Source organism: Hipposideros armiger, unplaced genomic scaffold (assembly GCF_001890085.2).
Source record: "Hipposideros armiger isolate ML-2016 unplaced genomic scaffold, ASM189008v1 scaffold_355, whole genome shotgun sequence".
NCBI classification, from domain to species: Eukaryota; Metazoa; Chordata; class Mammalia; order Chiroptera; family Hipposideridae; genus Hipposideros; species Hipposideros armiger.
Genome location: NW_017731705.1, coordinates 753252 through 771486, shown reverse-complemented (window position 1 = coordinate 771486; position 18235 = coordinate 753252). Strand labels below are relative to the sequence as shown.

At 35.5% G+C, this 18235-nt stretch overlaps 1 protein-coding gene and 1 pseudogene across 6 annotated transcripts in view; both read left to right on the top strand.

The window, feature by feature from the left end:
• ROBO1 (roundabout guidance receptor 1) overlaps positions 1 to 18235 on the top strand; it is a 1209462-nt gene that overhangs the window by 609261 nt on the left and 581966 nt on the right. The gene's annotated exons all lie outside the window — the stretch shown is intronic.
• The window catches only part of LOC109392896 (60S ribosomal protein L34 pseudogene), a 40723-nt pseudogene that overhangs the window by 1060 nt on the left and 21428 nt on the right, over positions 1 to 18235 (top strand).

The window sequence follows — 18235 nt, the reverse complement described above, 5'->3', positions numbered from 1 at the left end:
GACCTCCTGCGGGAATGCTACCTGTGTGTTCAGAACAATTAGAGGGACATTGGAAAAGACTGTGACAGAGGAAGGGCTGCGGGATACCAAAGTCTAGGAAATTTAGAAGTAATAAAAAACACAGCAGCTCCACAAATATAAATCGAAGTGGCTGCCTCGCCTAACACATATTCCTCTGTGCTGCAGTCTCCCTTGCTTTCTCTCAGGCCAGCAGACACTGGGCTGCTGGACCTCTCATGGTCTGCACTGCAAAGTTCTTTCTCAATGGAAAACACTTCAGCTCATGGCACCCCCTTCACCTGTGCATTCATCAGAAATCAGATCCATACTTCCTCAGAGAAGCCCCTGCTCACTCCTCAGAACCCTCATCAGTCCCTGGCCATCAGAACTCCCTTCCTTTGATATGCAGACTGCACTATTAATATTAATATCTACAACTATTGTGTGCCAGACTGTATTTATGTATTTAACCTTCACAACAACCCTTTGAAATATGGTGTAGCGGTATGACAGGAAACTTACCCCAGTTCACACTGTTATTAATTGGTGGAGCCAGGATTTGAACAAAGATCCTGAATCTATGCTCTTAGCCAGTAACTACACTGTACCACCTCTCTGTTTGCAGCTGGAAAGTGGAAAGCTATGTATGTGTGTGCACACCCACAGGGTAGTGGTGGATAGAGGGTAAAAAGAGGGAGATTCTTTTAAATTTATTTCTCATACACTAAAATTGTAATCTTCATTAAGTACGGAGCCATATTTCTTTTGTTGGATATTTATCCTCAGTGGCTATTTCAGTGCCTAAAACTTAGATGTTCAAAAACCTTTACAGGGAGGAAGGAAGGAAGGAAGGAAGGAAAAGAGAGAGAGAGGTGAGAAGGGAGGGAGAAAGGGAAGTTAACAAGAAATGAAGATTGAGAGGTAAACATGGGCAGTTATAATGGCCTTGGATGCTGTGCTAAGGAATTTGGGCTTCATTTTGAAAGCCAGTCATTGAGGGAGAAAAGATAAACAGCATGATCATATTTGTGTCCTAAATCACTCTGAACAATAATTAATGGGAGGCAACGCTGGAGCAGTAGAAAAATTAAAATTAAAGGACATTAGTTGGATAAAAGGAGGCAAGTTAAAAATTTGCTTACCAGAATTTTCAAAAATCATGGAAATATAGGATAAAGCACACCAAAAAGCATTTCCATATGTAAACCAGTAAAATTATAATGCTGCACGTTTTGCAAGCTCTACAAGCAACTATTTTAAACTAAAAGTGCAAATACTTTACTCTAATTGAAGATCAATTCATTCAAAAATATAAACTAAATGTTCAACACTGATTAAAAATCACTTTGTTCATAGTGTTTTCCATAAAAAGATATGACTGTTTTAAATACTATATTCAGTTTCAGAAATGAACTTCAAAAAATATTCATAAAAATAGCAATTTTACTCCCATAGAGATAATTTCAACTCTCATGATTATGTTTTTCTGAGGAAGTTCTGTGATTCACTGATAAACTAACTGAATTTAAGCTAAGCAACACATGGGATGACTATTATACTTGCTGACATGTTTTTTTTACAAATGATTTAAGAAAGCTAAAGAAAATAAACAAACTGTAATATGATCTAACCTGATTTACTTCTTTTAGTACTGATATCCATAATAGTGGAGTGATGTTTAGGAAGTTGTATTTTTGTCATCAGAAACTAAGCTAACTAAATTCTATGTCATACAGAACTATTTGTTAAACAAATGCAGTAAATTAGAATGAACTCAAATTTTTAATCAATTCCATAGGTGAAGGTAACTATAGGAAATATAGTTAAAAATGCTGTATTGTCTATTTGAATGTTGCAAAAGGAATACAGCTTAAAAGATGTCATCAGAGGAGAGGAAATATATTCTAACTACTTGTGGTAATGGATGTTAACTAGACATTGTGATCATTTCACAAGATATACATATATCAAATCATGTACACCTGAAATTGATGTTATATGTCAATTATATCTAACTAATAATAAAATTTTAATGAAGAAAATGTATCAATTTTTACATATGTATTTTATAACACAGATTTTTTTTAAGCTAAGGAATTTCACATTTTTTTAAAAATTAAAACTTCTCACCTATAAACTTTAAACTTATCTAAACTAGCTTTTATAAAATGAAACAATTCTTTTCTTCAACTCCATTTAATAGTATTCCTGAGTGGTTACTATTCTTGCTTCTAAGAGGATGAGGCCTCTTTTGTTTGTTTGTTTGTTTGTTTGGAGGTTTGTTTGTTTTTAGTGGGCTTTGAAATATCATTTGAGGGAATGGTCCATCTGATGTCAGTGCTTTCTTTGTTGAAGTTCCACTGACTCAGCCTGAGATAAATGGAATTTTCTTCCTCAATCCAAGGCTTAATTATGGTAATTAGCCTGTGCAATTTGTAAAGTTTGGCAGCCAATTCAGGTCCTAATATGCATAAGCCTCTTTCTGCTACAAATTGAGTAGGTTTTAATCAGTTTTTAAAAGACAGTGTCTTACTAAGGCCTGCGTGCCGTACTCTTAGATTGTGAGATTGAATGTTATTTCAAACTCTGCTACATCATTAGCAGTTCTGAAATTTTTAATATTCATGAAGCTTTCATCTTAGCATTAATCCCCCAGCATCTGTGATTATGATGGGCACTTTGGGGATCTGTCTATTGTGTGTCTGTGGAGAATGAAAAGGCCCAGCAGCTCCTGGCAGTAAATTAACCCTCACAATGCCACTTGGTGCCAAATGCCTTTTGAAACGGTGCCTTCTGCTCCATGCCTTTCTGTTCGGATTTCACACTCATGTTTGATTCCCTCAACAGACTCATGCTTCACTTTATTCTGACAGCCATCTGTGACACTGTGGGGTTTTCTCCCCCTCTTTTTCATTCAAAAGCCATATCTTTCACCAGTTGTTGTTTTTTTTTTTTTCTTAAAATGGGCATGTTAATCAAATGAGAAAAAGGAGCCCCGAGCACTAATTCCTATTTCATTATGTGGATGTTTATGCATATTGAGGGAATTTGTAGAAACATATACAATTAATTTCTTGACGACACTTCTTCAGAATAAATTCTTGAATCACCAATAATTTCTTCACTTACGGCTATTTTTCAAACCTGCTTCAGATCCTCTGAAAATATTACTCTCTTTAAAATTAGTTTCAGTCATTAAATTTTCATATTTTAGATAGATGAATTGCAACTCTTAAAAAAGGAATGACTAGAACGTGTGCAGTTTTACAGAGTACACATCTTTTACCAGCCAATGTCTGTCTTTAAAAAATAGATGTAAAGATAGATGGAGGGGTAACCAAATTCAAACTGCCAAAAATTGAAGTAAAAATTGATACTTGCTTTCTAATTTTAAGTTATAATTTATTTTCTACTCTAAAACATCCTTTACCCTTACAGGGAAAATAGAGCCTCTAATTAGTTATATGACACTGTATACAGTAAGACAGAAGTATTTTACTTAACAATCTTTCAAAAACAATCTTATTTCTGAAAAAAATATCAGAGATATCATTTATTTTATGTTAGTTTCAAATGTACAAAACAATGTAATAATTAGACATTTACACCCCTCACAAAGTGATAAACCCCCCCAGTCTAATACCCCTTTGACATTGTATATAACTGTTACAATTCCATTGACTCTATTCCCTATGCTGTACTCCACATCCCCTAACTATATATATATATATATATATATATATATATATATATACAATTATAATTGACATTCAGTATTATTCAGCTTCAGGTGTACAGCGCAGTGGTCAGGCATCTACACAGTCCATGAATAGGTGTCCCTAATAAGACAAATGCCCATCTGACACCCTACATAATCTTTACAACATTATTGATTATATTCCTCAAACTGTATTTCATATCCCTGTGATAGTATTGTGACTGTTACTGCGTCAGAGATATCATTTCTTAAATTACAAGTGATATCAGAACTAAAATAAAATAGAATCATCACATTTAAATATAAATATGCATCACATTGTGAAGATTATGAAGAATAGTTCAGAGAGAACTTCGGACAGCAGAAGCCAGCAATACTTTCTAGAAAACAAGAGGGGCAAGGGTGAGAACCAAGTCCCTGAGTAAGTTGGGGAGTGCTCTCAAGAAGCCATGTTCAATTTACATTAAAGAAATAGCTTCAGTTATCAAAGCCATTCTTACTTCCTGTAGTATCTCAGATCTTTTGAATGTAAGATAAGATAGCTCTGTAATGTTGTCCTTTAGTCAATGTGAAGAAATCATTATCTGTGGCCTTCTAAAGTGGGGGAGGTGTGGAACGGGGCCCCTTGAGTGAGGGGAGTGGAGGGTAGCAGGGAAAAGGTTGGAGTGGGAGGGCTGCCCATCCTGTGTACCCCAGCCCCTTGACCTTGTAGGGAGGACAAGGTTATTAGAATGGAGAGTGATCTGCTCTGGAAGAGAGTTCCATTGACACAATACACTTGTCAGCAAAGCACTAAGAATTTGGGCTCCAAAATGGGAGAAGTTAATAAAGATCAATAATGGTAGGTAGGCCTAAAAATTTCAGGTAGGGTTAAGTGTATATCTCACATTAGGAAAGTATAAAATTTAGTGGCTACAGCCTTGTATATTTAATGCCATTGAGACCTATGTTTATTATTCTGATGAATTGAAAGGAGAAGTTAAGGTTCCCTTTTCGTCCAGTGATGCTAAGTGTGATTAGCATTAAGAATATGGAAAGAAAATTTTGCAGAAAAACTGGAATATTGTAGGGTCAGCTGAGTGGTGCGTTGGTTAAGAGTTGGCTTGGGACACCAGCTCTGAGCAGCAGGGCCCTGGTTCAGATCCCACATGAGAGTCAGTGATGCTGCGCCCTCTATAGCTAAGATGATGAACAACAGCTCAACCTGGAGCTGCGTGCTATCAGTCGTCATCGACAGCATAGGCTGCAGTGGAGCTGCAGTGGACTGCTGTAAAGCTACTGTGAGTGGCTGGCAGCCGGCGTGAGCAGCCAGCAGCCTGCGTGAGCCACTGTCCAGGGCCCAGCTACCAATCTGCCTCACCCAGGAAGAGTGCAATGATAATACCAACTTGGGCCAGTGAAGCAACATCCTCCACAACTAGACTGAAGAACAAAAGGACAGCAACATGTCTGTTTCCCTCCCCCAATTCCCCAATAAAATCTTAAAAAAAAAAAGCAGAATATTGTAGAACTAGCTGGGTTTTTGGAAAAAAAATTCTATAAAGTATCTAATTCGAACTTTTCCAAATTCTACCCTATAATAATATAATAAAACATATATTTTCTCCAAGAATATAGTATATTTTGCCCTAATTCTGTGAAGCCCAGAGACAACTAATATGTTCAACAGAACTTGAGGTTTACATTTACAGATGATAATATTTTAAATTGTATTAATGGAAAATGAAATATAAATTTTAGGTTAAATCCTAAAACAGGTATTGTAGCATTCTGAATGTGGAGGAAGAAAATACTGGTTAAAATATGCTAAATTCTAAAAATGTTTAAAATAAGTAATTGGAGGAAATCATTAGTGTGGACGGTTTTGTTGTCAAAACATTAGTTATTTCTTGATATTATTTAGAAAGTTTAGCAAAATAGGTAGCTTAGTTTTTAGGTGATGACCTTAAACAGAAACCAGACATCTCCTATAGATTTATCTTTGGACATAAGGAGTAATATAAATATGCGTTGAAGAAGACAGTAAAAGATACATGAGCTTTGCAAAAGTGTGTTATTTGAACACACCCTCAAACTTCAGGAACTTCCTTGACAACGCATAGCCTGGAAAACTTTAGGCAGCTAGAGGTCTCTTGGGCTTAGAGATCTGGCTCTGTTCCACGTTTTTCCTGTTCTTTAGATATAAACTGGAATAACCCCAAGGCAGCCAACGGATTAGCCTAGGCTTCAAGGGGTTGAGTTTGAAAGTGTAGGAGGGAAAAGAAGATAGCCAGAATGGTGCCAGTCACCCCTTTGTTTATTAGTGTCTAACACCATAATTTTCGTCTTTTAAATGGAGTGTTAAAATTCATATGGTACATGTTAACATTGTAACATTTCATCCTTAGTTTTGAGAGGCAAATAGAAGAGGAATAAAAATCAGATGCCAATAATGTTTATTAAGTTAGTGATTATCTTCATTAATCATTGTGGCTGAAAATTATTCTTTTCTCATGGTTAGATATAAAGAATACTAAGATATTCTTAGAAGAATATCTGTGGTCAGCTAGAAGAAAATCATAAACATAATTTCTATTGTGTTTACTGTAGGATTTTTCTTTTCTGAATATTTCAATAAAAATTATAATAATCAAGAATTTTAAGCAGTGTTATCTTATGTTTGTGGCTAATGTGGCCCAAATAAACTTGAGACAAGTTTTCATTATTTGGAAAGAAGAACAGTAGTGTAGGTAAGTTTAATATGATCCAAGCATGTTACATAAATATGATTTATGTAATTCAATAACTGATTTAGAATTGCTAGAACTAGATGTTAGATTGATTAATGTAAAAATGTGAATATAAAAAACATTAACAAATGCTATACTAGTTCTATTTTGTATTTTAAAAATAAGAATGCCTGAAATGTTTTTACCTTTAAAAATTAAAAAAAAAATAGTATTGCTAATTAATGACAAACACTATAAGGTTAAAAGAAAAAAATGTAAATGGCACTCATTTCTTTTACAACTTTTTAAAAATAGCCCTTTCCTACTCCAGTTTTAATAATCTGGTTATTAATACCTAGCCTTTACCTACCACTATAGTATTTAAAAGTGAGCAGTTTAAAATTTTTATAGAAAAATCTTTTTTGTCTTAAACTGGGAAGTCAGCTTTCTTAAAAATCTATTTTTATTAGCAAGTATATTAACTAATTGTTATTTTGAGGAAGATGAACCCAAGTGTTGCTCTTAATTTTTAACTATGGAACAAAATTCTAATAATAACTGTAAAGGTAGCGATTGTCTTCAATCATTGCACATCAATGTGCAATTGACTTTCATTTGTGAATATAGGACCTGATCCATGTGAAGCACTTCTACTCTTAGTGGTCATTACAAAGACTTCACCTCCAAGGGCCTTCAGTGTTACAGAGGCAGATATGAAAACAGCTAAATTCCTGAGCTTAACAAAATACTTAAAAAACAGATACACAAGAAATGCCTCTTAGGAACAGAGAAGAAAAAGCTATTAACTCTTATAGGAGGATCAAGAGTTATCATTTAAGCCTGAGTCTTGAAGGGTAACAGAAATTCTTTGATCTTAAATAAGGATATAAAGGTATTTCAAACTGAAAGAGTAAATGTCAAAAGCAAAAAGGAAATGCATTTAAGTGTATAGCACATACTACAAATGTGAACACTGAATGTGTAAAGAGTAACACAACTCACTCGGTAGATGGAATAGGAAAGATAGTTGGAAATATATAGCTTAGGATGAAAACATAAAATAATGGAATGCACATTCATAATGAGGAGCTATGCAGTTTTGTACCTGTCTTTTAATACAACTATATGTCAAGTCTGGGATTGCTCCAAATTAACAAAAATTAGGATAGCCTGCAATGACCTCACCTTCAGAGAACTTGGTAATCAGCTCTGCCCTGTTGAACATTCCAGTCCTTACAGGGGGATTGTGGGGTGACAAGGGTCCAGGAAGAGAGTTTTTCCAGAGGTGCTGTCTTCTGAGGGAGCCAATAAATACAGGGTATTGGGACATTTGAGTTAATAGAATAAAGTGAGTTAGTTAAAATAATAAAGATGCTTTACTTTTAGAGATAGAAGACAATTATTTCTTTTGTTTATTTGTTTGGGTAGTTTAGTAGTCATTTATAATAATAACCTTCAATGATCAGAATTTGATCCAAGCCACTACAAATACACATAGAATCAAAAGTAGTTTCTCGTAAGTGATCGATATGTTTTCATCTAATAAACATTGTGAATTAGTAATCCATTGGGTCATGTTTTTCACAGTGGCTGCAAGGACACTTAGAGCAACTTTAGCTACCCACAGAAATTTAGTAGGCTTTAATAATTTTTGTTCTTTTTCTTATTGCAAGCATCACTTCTGGCTCCATTTTTATGCCTATTCTTTTGTTTTACTTTAGCATATACTGTTAATTTACATATTACCTTGTTATATATTATATAGTCATACAAACACTGATACAGTTATAAATATTTTAACAGTGGACTCTCTGGAGTAAAGGTGTGTGTGTGTGTGTGTGTGTGTGTGTGTGTGTGTGTCTGTGTGTTTGTGTGTGTGTGTGTGTGTGTGTGTGTTAGTATACTACTGCTATAAGGATTAATAGCACATAATTTATAAGTAATATTATATACCATACTTTTTTATTTTAGATTTGATATAGTCAGTTGATACTCAGATAGCATTTTTATTGATTTTTCTCTAACTTTTGTATCCTTAGACAACCTATGGCTGCATTTCTGGTTCTGACATGAATTTTTCATACATGCTAATGAGTAAGACTTAAAGAATAACAATAAAAATATATGTCCGAATTCCGCTTATTCATCAATAATGTGAATGACTTCTTTGCTGACAGTTAATAGTTTTTGAATAATAAAAAAATGTTTTCTCTTTGTGTGTTATTCAAAATATGACAAAATTGTACATGACACATTTTTAAGTTTAAGCTTCATTATTGATATTTTTTTCACTTTCTTAAATCTAGATAAATCAACAAAACAATAAGTGAAGCCCAGATGTGTATTTTTTTACTATTTCCGTGGCTTAAATACTTGCACTATGTCCAGTTTCAAACTAATGATGTGACATCACTGAATGTAAAGTTGACAAGAGATGCTCAGTAGCACACTGTTATGTAGCATTTCTACCACACAGATCAAATACATGTCAGTAACATAAGGTCATTATGTAAAATCAGTAAAATAATGAGGAAATGTGAGTTCTTAATCAGCTTTTTCCCCAAACATTTAATTATAAATTTATATAATTTGAGTTTTTTAAAGATATTTTTTTAATTGGGGAATCTCGGGAGGGGAACAGCATTGGGAAATCAGGGAAGGGGAACAGACAAGTTGCTGTCCTGTTGTTCTTCAGTCTAGTTGTGGAGGACGTCACTTCACTGGCCCATGTTGGTATTATCATTGCGCTCTTCCCCGGGTGAGGCAGTCACTCACCAGCCATTAGACGGCTGCTCACGGCGGCTCCCAAAAGCACAGGCCAGCTGCCAGCCAGCCCCACTGCAGCCTACGCCATTGGCGACTCACTGCAGCCCAGCTCCAGGTTGAGCTGTTGTTCACCATCTTAGCTGTAGAGGGCGCAGTGTCACTGGCTCTCATGTGGGATCCAATCTGGGGTCCTGCTGCTCAGAGCTCGCGCATTCCCAAGCTGACTCCTAACCAACGCGCCACTTGGCCAGCTCTATAATTTGATTTTTAATGGTGGCTGTGTTAAATAGTGGATTTTGTTAGGTAGCTCATAAAATTCCTGAAAATGTGAACTGGGACAACTAGATCCAGCACACAACTGTATGATATAAACTATATAAAACCTTTCTAAATGAAGAAAAGTTATATGTAAAGTAAATTTCTTTGTTAGAAATAAATGAACACAGTATAAAAACATAAATTATTTCAGACTGATACAAGTGCCCAGCATAAAAATCAAGTTGATGAAAAGTCACGTCTATTTACATCCTAACTTATTTATCTTTTAGGTTTCTTTGACTTTACTGGAAGGCTTGTTAAATGTTTATTTAAATTCCTGAGAGAAAAAAGATCACTCATTAAATTCATTGGTAATAATAACACTTGTGTTCAAAAGAATACATGAGGTAAATTTTTTTCCCTCTAAATAGATTTGCAGCAAATTCACAAAACTTTGCATTGCCTTAGTTAGTTTAGACATGGAGATGAAATTGAATTTAGGTTGCTGTACAAAGAGAATACTAATTTTTAATTTAGGGACAAAGCTACCTGAACATTTCAGATCTTTTCCTGCTAAAAAAGCCAACTGTTAACAAATAAATTCTTAGCTACCTAAGTAATGGGCAATATTGGCAGATTATATGATTGATGTTGGTGTGTTTACTTTGCTAGGATTATTTTAAGAAGAGAAGAGTAACCTTCGACTGTTAACTGAACTGGAAACACATTTAAATTTGCTGATAAATAGCTACCTAAATAGCACCCCATGGCCTCTGACAGCATTCATGTGTTAACAGAAATGAGTGGTGTGTTAACTGATGGAGGCCTATAGTGTTTCATCAGTAATTAGTAGGTAAATGAGGACCTAGGATGAAAGCTTGAAGGTTCCATTTGCTCCCTTACTGTTGATTGGCACAGTGGCCCTGGACTCTAATCTACTGAGAATATTTTATAAGAGAGCTGTACTCCTGAATATGCAGATAACTAAGATGCAGCAATTGTTAAGTATTGTTTCCTTTGTTATTTCAGATCACACACGCTCTCACTCCCTCACACTCTCACTGAACACTTAAATTTTAGGATTTTTAAGCCTTTTTTTTTTACCTTTATATAAGTTAAAACTATGAAAAATATTTATGTTCAAATATTTTAATGTTCTCCTAAACTTTAGGTTCAGAGCTTTGTAGGCTCTATCCTTATTTTTGTATACTCAATAAATCTAGGACACTTTCTTTGCTTATTAAGCTTTTCACATTAAGACTTGTAAAACTCGTGAACTTTGAATTGATGTAGCAAATTGCACTTAGCTTGTTGATTTCTGACCCCTCCTTCCTAACATTCACTCTGATCCTAAAATGGTAATGCCAGAGCTAAATCATTTTTATGTGGTTATATTTGTATTTAAAAAATGTACCTACGCTAAGGGATCCAATTATAATACCTACATTGGAGGATTTTATTCCCGGTTTCAATCACTTAGGATTTTTAGACATAGAAGAGGGCTATCGTTTGCACTGATTAAAATCAACTATTTTCAGTTATTATTCTGGTATCTGGATTTCAATTAAAAAGATTCCTATTCATATACACCTTAAAACCTGTGTGTGTGTGTGTGTGTGTGTGTGTCCATTTCTGCAAACAAACAAACAAAAAATTAAGGCTGAATAGGATTAAAATAAAACCCTCTAGAGTAATCTCAAAGAGGACTTATTGTCAAAAAGTGTCTGTAGGGCAAACAAGAGAAATAAATGACCAAATACCTCTACTTCTACCTTAGAGTCTTACATGGAATTTCAATATGGAGAACTATAAAATAAATACAGTATAGTAATATAATAAAGTGGATATTTATCTATGATACAGCATGGTCTTGAGTCCAAATGCATGGCAATAGTAACTATTCTTTAGGTGACCCAAACCCTTAGTCCTATATGCATTCTGATACTGCTGGTTACCTCAGCTGCAGCTACACGTGTCTTCTTCCAGTTTTTCCAGAGCTCCATTCTTCTCTTTTTGTGGTCTTCAACACTGACTGCCCTTTCCCAAATCATTGTTTCAGTACCACCAATGTCCACTTTCCCCTTTATCCCTAGGGCTTTGCTTAACTACCTCATTTTTATTCTTTAAGTCTCAGCTTTAAATTTCACTACCCCACGAAGCTTTCTCTTACACCCCTTTTAGTGTTCTCTTAGCATACTTCCAAAACACCTATAATGCATTATTTGTATAAATAATGACAATACTTTTTTGTTTAATCTCCCTTGAGGATCAAAACACTTGTTATCCTATTCACACCCGTATGCTCAGCTCCTAGTACAGTGTCTGAAACATAAGGCACATTGGTTCAATATTGGCTAATTCAATAAATAAAAAATGCTATTGAACAGAGTTTGATAGTCGCTAGAGATGTCGAGGTGTTTGGGACACATAAAACTTGAACTTGATCGCCAAACATTAGACAGAGAAAGATTTTTACAAAGCAAGAGCAACATAAATAAATAGTAGTGGCAGAAATTAACGTAAGAGTTTTAGAGACAGTAAAATGAACTGGACAGAGCATGGTCTTGAGGATTAATGGAAGAGAGATAAGATGGGTATGCATTTTACTCTTTTGGAATGGAGGCCATATTCAGAAAGCAAAGGAGCACCTTTAGTTTTAGATTTATAGCCTCTCTCTCTCTTTCTCTCTCTCTCTCTCTCTCTCTCTCTCTCTCTCTCTCTCTCTCTCTCTTTCCTTTTAACCTCCTTCAGGATTTTTGAGAATAGAAAGAGCCTCTCTAGAAGAAACCATGTTCATTATATTATATAAAACAAAATGACTCCACATCAAAGTATTCCTTTTAGTAGGGTGATGAGTAAAGCTGAATGTTTCCTCTGGTGAGGTACACTGTCTCTGTGGGCTCTTCCCTGGACATTCTGTTCATCAGATCACACGTGGGCTAGTATGGCTGTACCAGCAAAGCTACAGTGATGCTGCTAAGTCCAATTTCTCTAAGTTGCTATGTGCAAATATGTCTGTCTCTATTAAAGTACACATTTTCCAAATTAGTAGGTTCTGCCTGACCAACATGTAATACAAGTTATAAGCAATCATTATAATACTGATGATGATGATGATGATGGTTGCTAAAATTCATTCAGCAGTTATCACTTGACAAGCACCATTCCATATTCTTCCCATGTATTAACTCACTGAATCCCCTTACCCACCCCTGAAGTAGATACTATTCCTATCTTCATGTTACAGATGAGAAAGATGGCATACAATATGTTTAAGTAACTTGACTGAGTCAGACGGCTAATAACCAGCAAAACCAAAATTCAAACATAGGCATTCTGACTTCGGAGCCCATGTTTTTCAAAAAGGTCTTGAGTGTCAGAGCTGAATTTCAAGATTGCATTAGTAGAAAACGCAGGGTCATTGTAAGACCTGGAACAAAGACGTGAGATGATGAAAGTTTTGTTTTTGTTTTTGCTTTTGTGTTTGTTTTTGTTTTAAGAAAAAATAATAAAGTGGTGATGTTAAGGGAAGATATTAGTCAGAACGGATGAGTGGCATCTTCCCATTAGAAGCCTAATGTATAGTCTCATATTGATGTGAAGAGGATTTCCCAAAATAATAAGTCATAACAGATGTTGTGAAGATATGTCACAGGAATTTAGAAGAACAGAACAGTGTCATTGATTTCTGGACAAAGATACAGTGTGTGGATGTATACGAAGCAGTTTAATAGAGTAAACAGTGGGCTAAATTCAATATGTTGCTCTTGCTAAGGCATAAATTGCCACCTTACATTTTCTGGAAGCGTATTGGCATGCAACCAGAAGTAGTTGAGAATAAGCAAACAAAAGCAAAATTTTAACTTAAAAAAAATTACCAGCATGAGTTTAGGTGCTCTGGATGGCTTAGGAAATGCCTTTGTACTGTCGATTTTATACCTCAAACACCTTTATTCTGCGTTACGATCTGTAAAGTCAGCAATACCTTCATCAGCGGGAAAAGACATGGTTCAACCCTGGTTGCTTCTGTTGGGAGACATGGTTAGAAAATGATTAGAAATGGAGTATCCAGAATTTGGACAGCCTTTGTTTTTAACACTGGAGACACGTGGATATGTGCATGTCGTCTCAGGCAGAACGAGTGCCAGTGTTAATTTAGAGACTGAAGATGTCCCTGGAAGGTTCCTTTCTCCAAAGAGTGTGAATGACTCATTCACCCCACAAATATTATTATTTACTGATTTAGGCACTGAAGGTACATTAGTGAACAAACTTTTTTTTCCTCATTTCCATCTTTTTTTGTTTTTAAAAGTAGTTTCTGTTCTTTACAATGTTATCACACATACATACACACATGCATGTGCACTAGTACACACACATGCACACAGGACTTGTGATGGGTAGAAAAGAAAAGATACCCTCTAAACCTAAGATTTTTTCTTCGTTTCTTTTTTACTGGAAACTGATTTTATTATTAATAAATTATATAATGCAAAAGAATGAGCATATTCAAAGGGCACTTAATGAAATACTACTTTGTCCTAAAGGGCAAGCACACAATTTTAAGCCACAATGGATGCTTAGGAACAGGGGAAAGAGGTTAAAGAGTAAAAACATGTAATTTGTGCACACACACACACACACACACACGTGACATACACACACATACACATACATACCGGGGGGTGCCAAAAAATGTATACAAGTAGACACTTTTGTCATTGTTGCTCAAGCAGTAGTTTGTCATAATCAGAAGTGTCTGGACATTGATGATAACCACTTTGAGCACCTCTTGTAATTGTGGAAGTTAAACGTGACTTGTATTCATCTTTTGTTATTGGTATATATTGAGTATTACAATTTTAATAGTTTTTTCCTTTCTTAAAATATGTATACATTTATTGGCACTCTCTGTATATTATTTACTTGGATTAAAATCATAAATGGAGGAGATAATTCTAGGAGATTAAAAATTCCAAAAGAAAGCCTTGATATTTACTTTATCAATTACTTGATAAGTAATGAATATTCAGTCTCCGCAATGCCATCATAATCAACTGTCCAGAATTGACTCAAAGGCAAGTTTATAAAGATTCTCTCCAATTTTGACTTACTTCTAACAAAAGTGGGTTGTTTGCAGACACTGGATTAGGTGTGTAACTTGTTGTGCCCTCATGACTTCCCCCAAGCTCTATATTATCTTTAGGCATCAGAATCTATGTCAGTCAGGGTTCAATCAAAGAACTGGAACCAGTAAAAGTAAAACATACACATTAAGAGATTTACTGCAAGGAATTGGTCTGCAGGAGTGTGGGGGCTGGTTAGGCAAGCTGGAATCTGTAGGACAGGCTGTGAGGAGAGAGGCTGCAAGCCTTCTGCAGGGACGGAAGCCGCTGTCCCCGGGCAGAATTTATTCTTCCCTCCTGGAAGCCCCAGCTATGGTTTTAAGGCCCTTCACTGACTGAATCAGGCTCATTTGCATTATTCATTCAAGATACTCTCCCTTAACTAAACTGAACTGATTATGAACTTTAATCACACCGCAAAATATCTTCACAGCAACCTCTGGATTTGTATTTGGTTGCATAATGGGATGGTAGCTTGGCCAAGATGGCTCATCAAAAGAACTGTCACAGCAGATTATATGACACATGTAACTGGCTTGACTCACATTGTTCAGTTACACATACCCATATTCAGCAGACAGTTTCTTTTGGGTAATATTTAGATTTTTGCACTTGATTGATCCAAGGGAAATGATATCCTTTCAGGCTTAGGGAACATATAACTTCCTGTTACTGGAAAGCAGTAAGGACGTGTTAACACAGATTCCCAGTCATTTGAATCAGCTCCTTCCACAGAGACTTGGTGGGCTATCTCCTTATGACAAGGAATGGCAAGTTCTCTGGGAGGACGTTCAGCATTCACTTATAACATTTCAAATAACCTCAAATACATGAATCCATCAAATTCAGAAAGAAGTCAATAAGTTTGCAAAGCACTTCATAAATAAATAAACAGCATTGAGGTGCCTCAAATAACTATTGCTAATGCCACAACTACACCTAATAGCTACATGTACAAAAAGGATTACTGCAACAAACACTACAGAAGAGCAAGTTTTTCTGGTCAAAACACACGACAATAAAACTACTGAGCTTCATTGTTGTGTGAATCATGGTGTTACTTGATGGCAAATACTTATTGAACATCTTCTTTTGTGCCAGGAACTATTATTCTAGGTGCTAGAGAAGCATTAGTTAAAAAAAAAAAAAAGTCAAGAAACCCTGTTTTGACACAGCTTACATTCTGGTAATGTGAAGATGGTGTGACATAAAGTAAACAAAGCATGCACAAATTAACTTTTAAAGCAGCATCGAATGTGATACGTGCCATGGAAACAAAATCTGATCAGGGTAAAAGAGATGGGTGTGACCAGCTGCATTGCAGTTTTAAATTGGGTGTCAGATTTGTGAAGGTTAGAGTTGAGCAAAAACTTGAAGGATTCAAGAAAGTAAGCCATGTGGCTCTCTGGGGAAAGAGTGTTCCAGCAGAGGGAAGTTGCAGGGTTTTTTAGAAACAATAAGTAGACAACTAGACATTTGCAGAAAGCTAAAGGGCAAAGGGGGAGAGAAAGAGATCAGACAGGTTATTAGAGGCAAGGTTGTGAATGCCCATGTAAGCCCCTGTAAGAAATGTGTCATGAATTCTGAAGTAAAGTATGAGCTATGCTGACCAGTTCTGAACAGAACAGAAGCATTATCTGACTTACATTTTAAAGGAAACATCACAGATGTTGTTTTGAAAGACAACTATAAGGGAGCAAGAATGTAAATGGGAAAAGCAGTTGAAGCTAATGCAATAATGCAGCAGGTGACAATGGTTAGAACCAGGATGACAGTGGTGGTGGAGGAACAGAGAGGTATTTGTTTCCTGGTTACATTACAGAGATGATGGGATTTGATTTTGTATTGATCATATGATCACGAGATTGGTCACCTGATGTCAGATACCATTATGCACCTCTTCTCTAAATGTCTATCAAAGAAGCATCCATCTGATGGTTTTCTTTCTGAAGAGACTGTGGTGTACTTTTGAAACCACATTATTAGTACTATGAATTTTTGCTGCTTGCTATTTTCTGCAGATATTAGAGACTCTTTTATTGAATTTGTTAAAGGATATTCACTACATTTATATGAAGAGCTACTTCTTTAATCATCTATACTATGTGGTGTGGATGACTCATTGGTTCTTTGTTTTATTTTCCCCACCTTTGGACAATGCTAAATATCAATGTTGGTATAACCAAATGGTACCATTGGAGATTTCACCGAGATCTCCTCTTATACAACACCATGGAGTGTCTTCTAAGAATTTTTAGAATTCCAGGGCTGGCTTTTGATGATCTATTTCTACAGTATAATCAGTAATGCCATGACTAGGCTATGCCATTTGTAAAATGTGAACTTCTGAAAATTGTGTGTTCAATATTCCTCGAATATTTAGAGTCAAGAGATGCAAGAAGAATAGCTTTATAATGGTGTTTGCTCATCTGCTGGACTACACAAAATGAGCATTGCATTTTTCTGTATAGGATTCTTTTCTTTGTTTCAAAACTGTATGAAACTGTCTCAAAATATGAGTCCCTGAAAACACGATAACTGATAGAAAGATCTTTTAAAAGGGTCTGAAATCATCAATTTAAACGTATTGGTTATATACTTGTTCCAAAAACCAGGGTCATATTCATTTTTCCCCAGTGATTCATGATATACAAGGCCTGCAATTCCCAGCTTTCTCTTTACTTTGCTTTTTTTTTCAGAATTTTATGCTTGCTGCTAAGAAAATATGTCTGAACACATTAAAATAAACAAAATATGAATAGGCTTTTCAGTAAGACAGCATTTCACTGATACTAAAACTATTCTGGGCTAATCCCATTGTGAATGCATAATGTATTTTACTGCAGAAATTTACAAAACCCTAACATGTTATTACTGTGAACCCTGGGACTTAAGGTAGGTAGGTAGACGATAGATAGATAGATAGATAGATAGATAGATAGATAGATAGATAGATAGATAGATAATTGATTGATATTTTTAATGCATAATAGCAACCCAATACAAAGAAAGGCACACATATATGTTTAAATATATAAATCTTTCATTTCACCTGTGACAATGCTATTTCAAGAAGAAAATGTTATGTGAACATATAAAGATTAAGGGGAAAATATCAGTGAAGGCCATCTCTCAGCCCACATTTCCTACTACAACTTCTACCTGAATTTAGCTTTCAGTCTAATTCTAAATCACTGCTACCACATATTCCTGTCCCTTAGTCTTCTTTTCTCCTATTCTTCAATTCTTGGCAACTTTTTATATGCTATTTATTCTAAGCTGTTCGGGAATTTTCCCTGACCAACTGAAATACATTTTTACCAGGACCATGTGTCGAGTCCCAAGCTGGCAAATGATCAGGGAACTCCTTTCCAATTTTGCTGCCTAGGAAGCAGAAAGAGAGTCTTGTGCCTGTGACAAAGTGGAATACACTGAGAGGTGAACTTCACTGGCAAGATGCTGACATGCCACTTCTCTCCCTCGTCCAACAATGGTAAAATAAATACATTTAAAGAAAGGAAAGAAAGAAATTATTCAAATTTATTTTTCCTCTACTAAGCTCATCTCCATAATGAATGAATGTATTGGAAAACATGTCTAAATGTGGTTCACCAGAGGACAAACGTACCACTTTGAAGTTGTGGGACTCTTGATTCCAC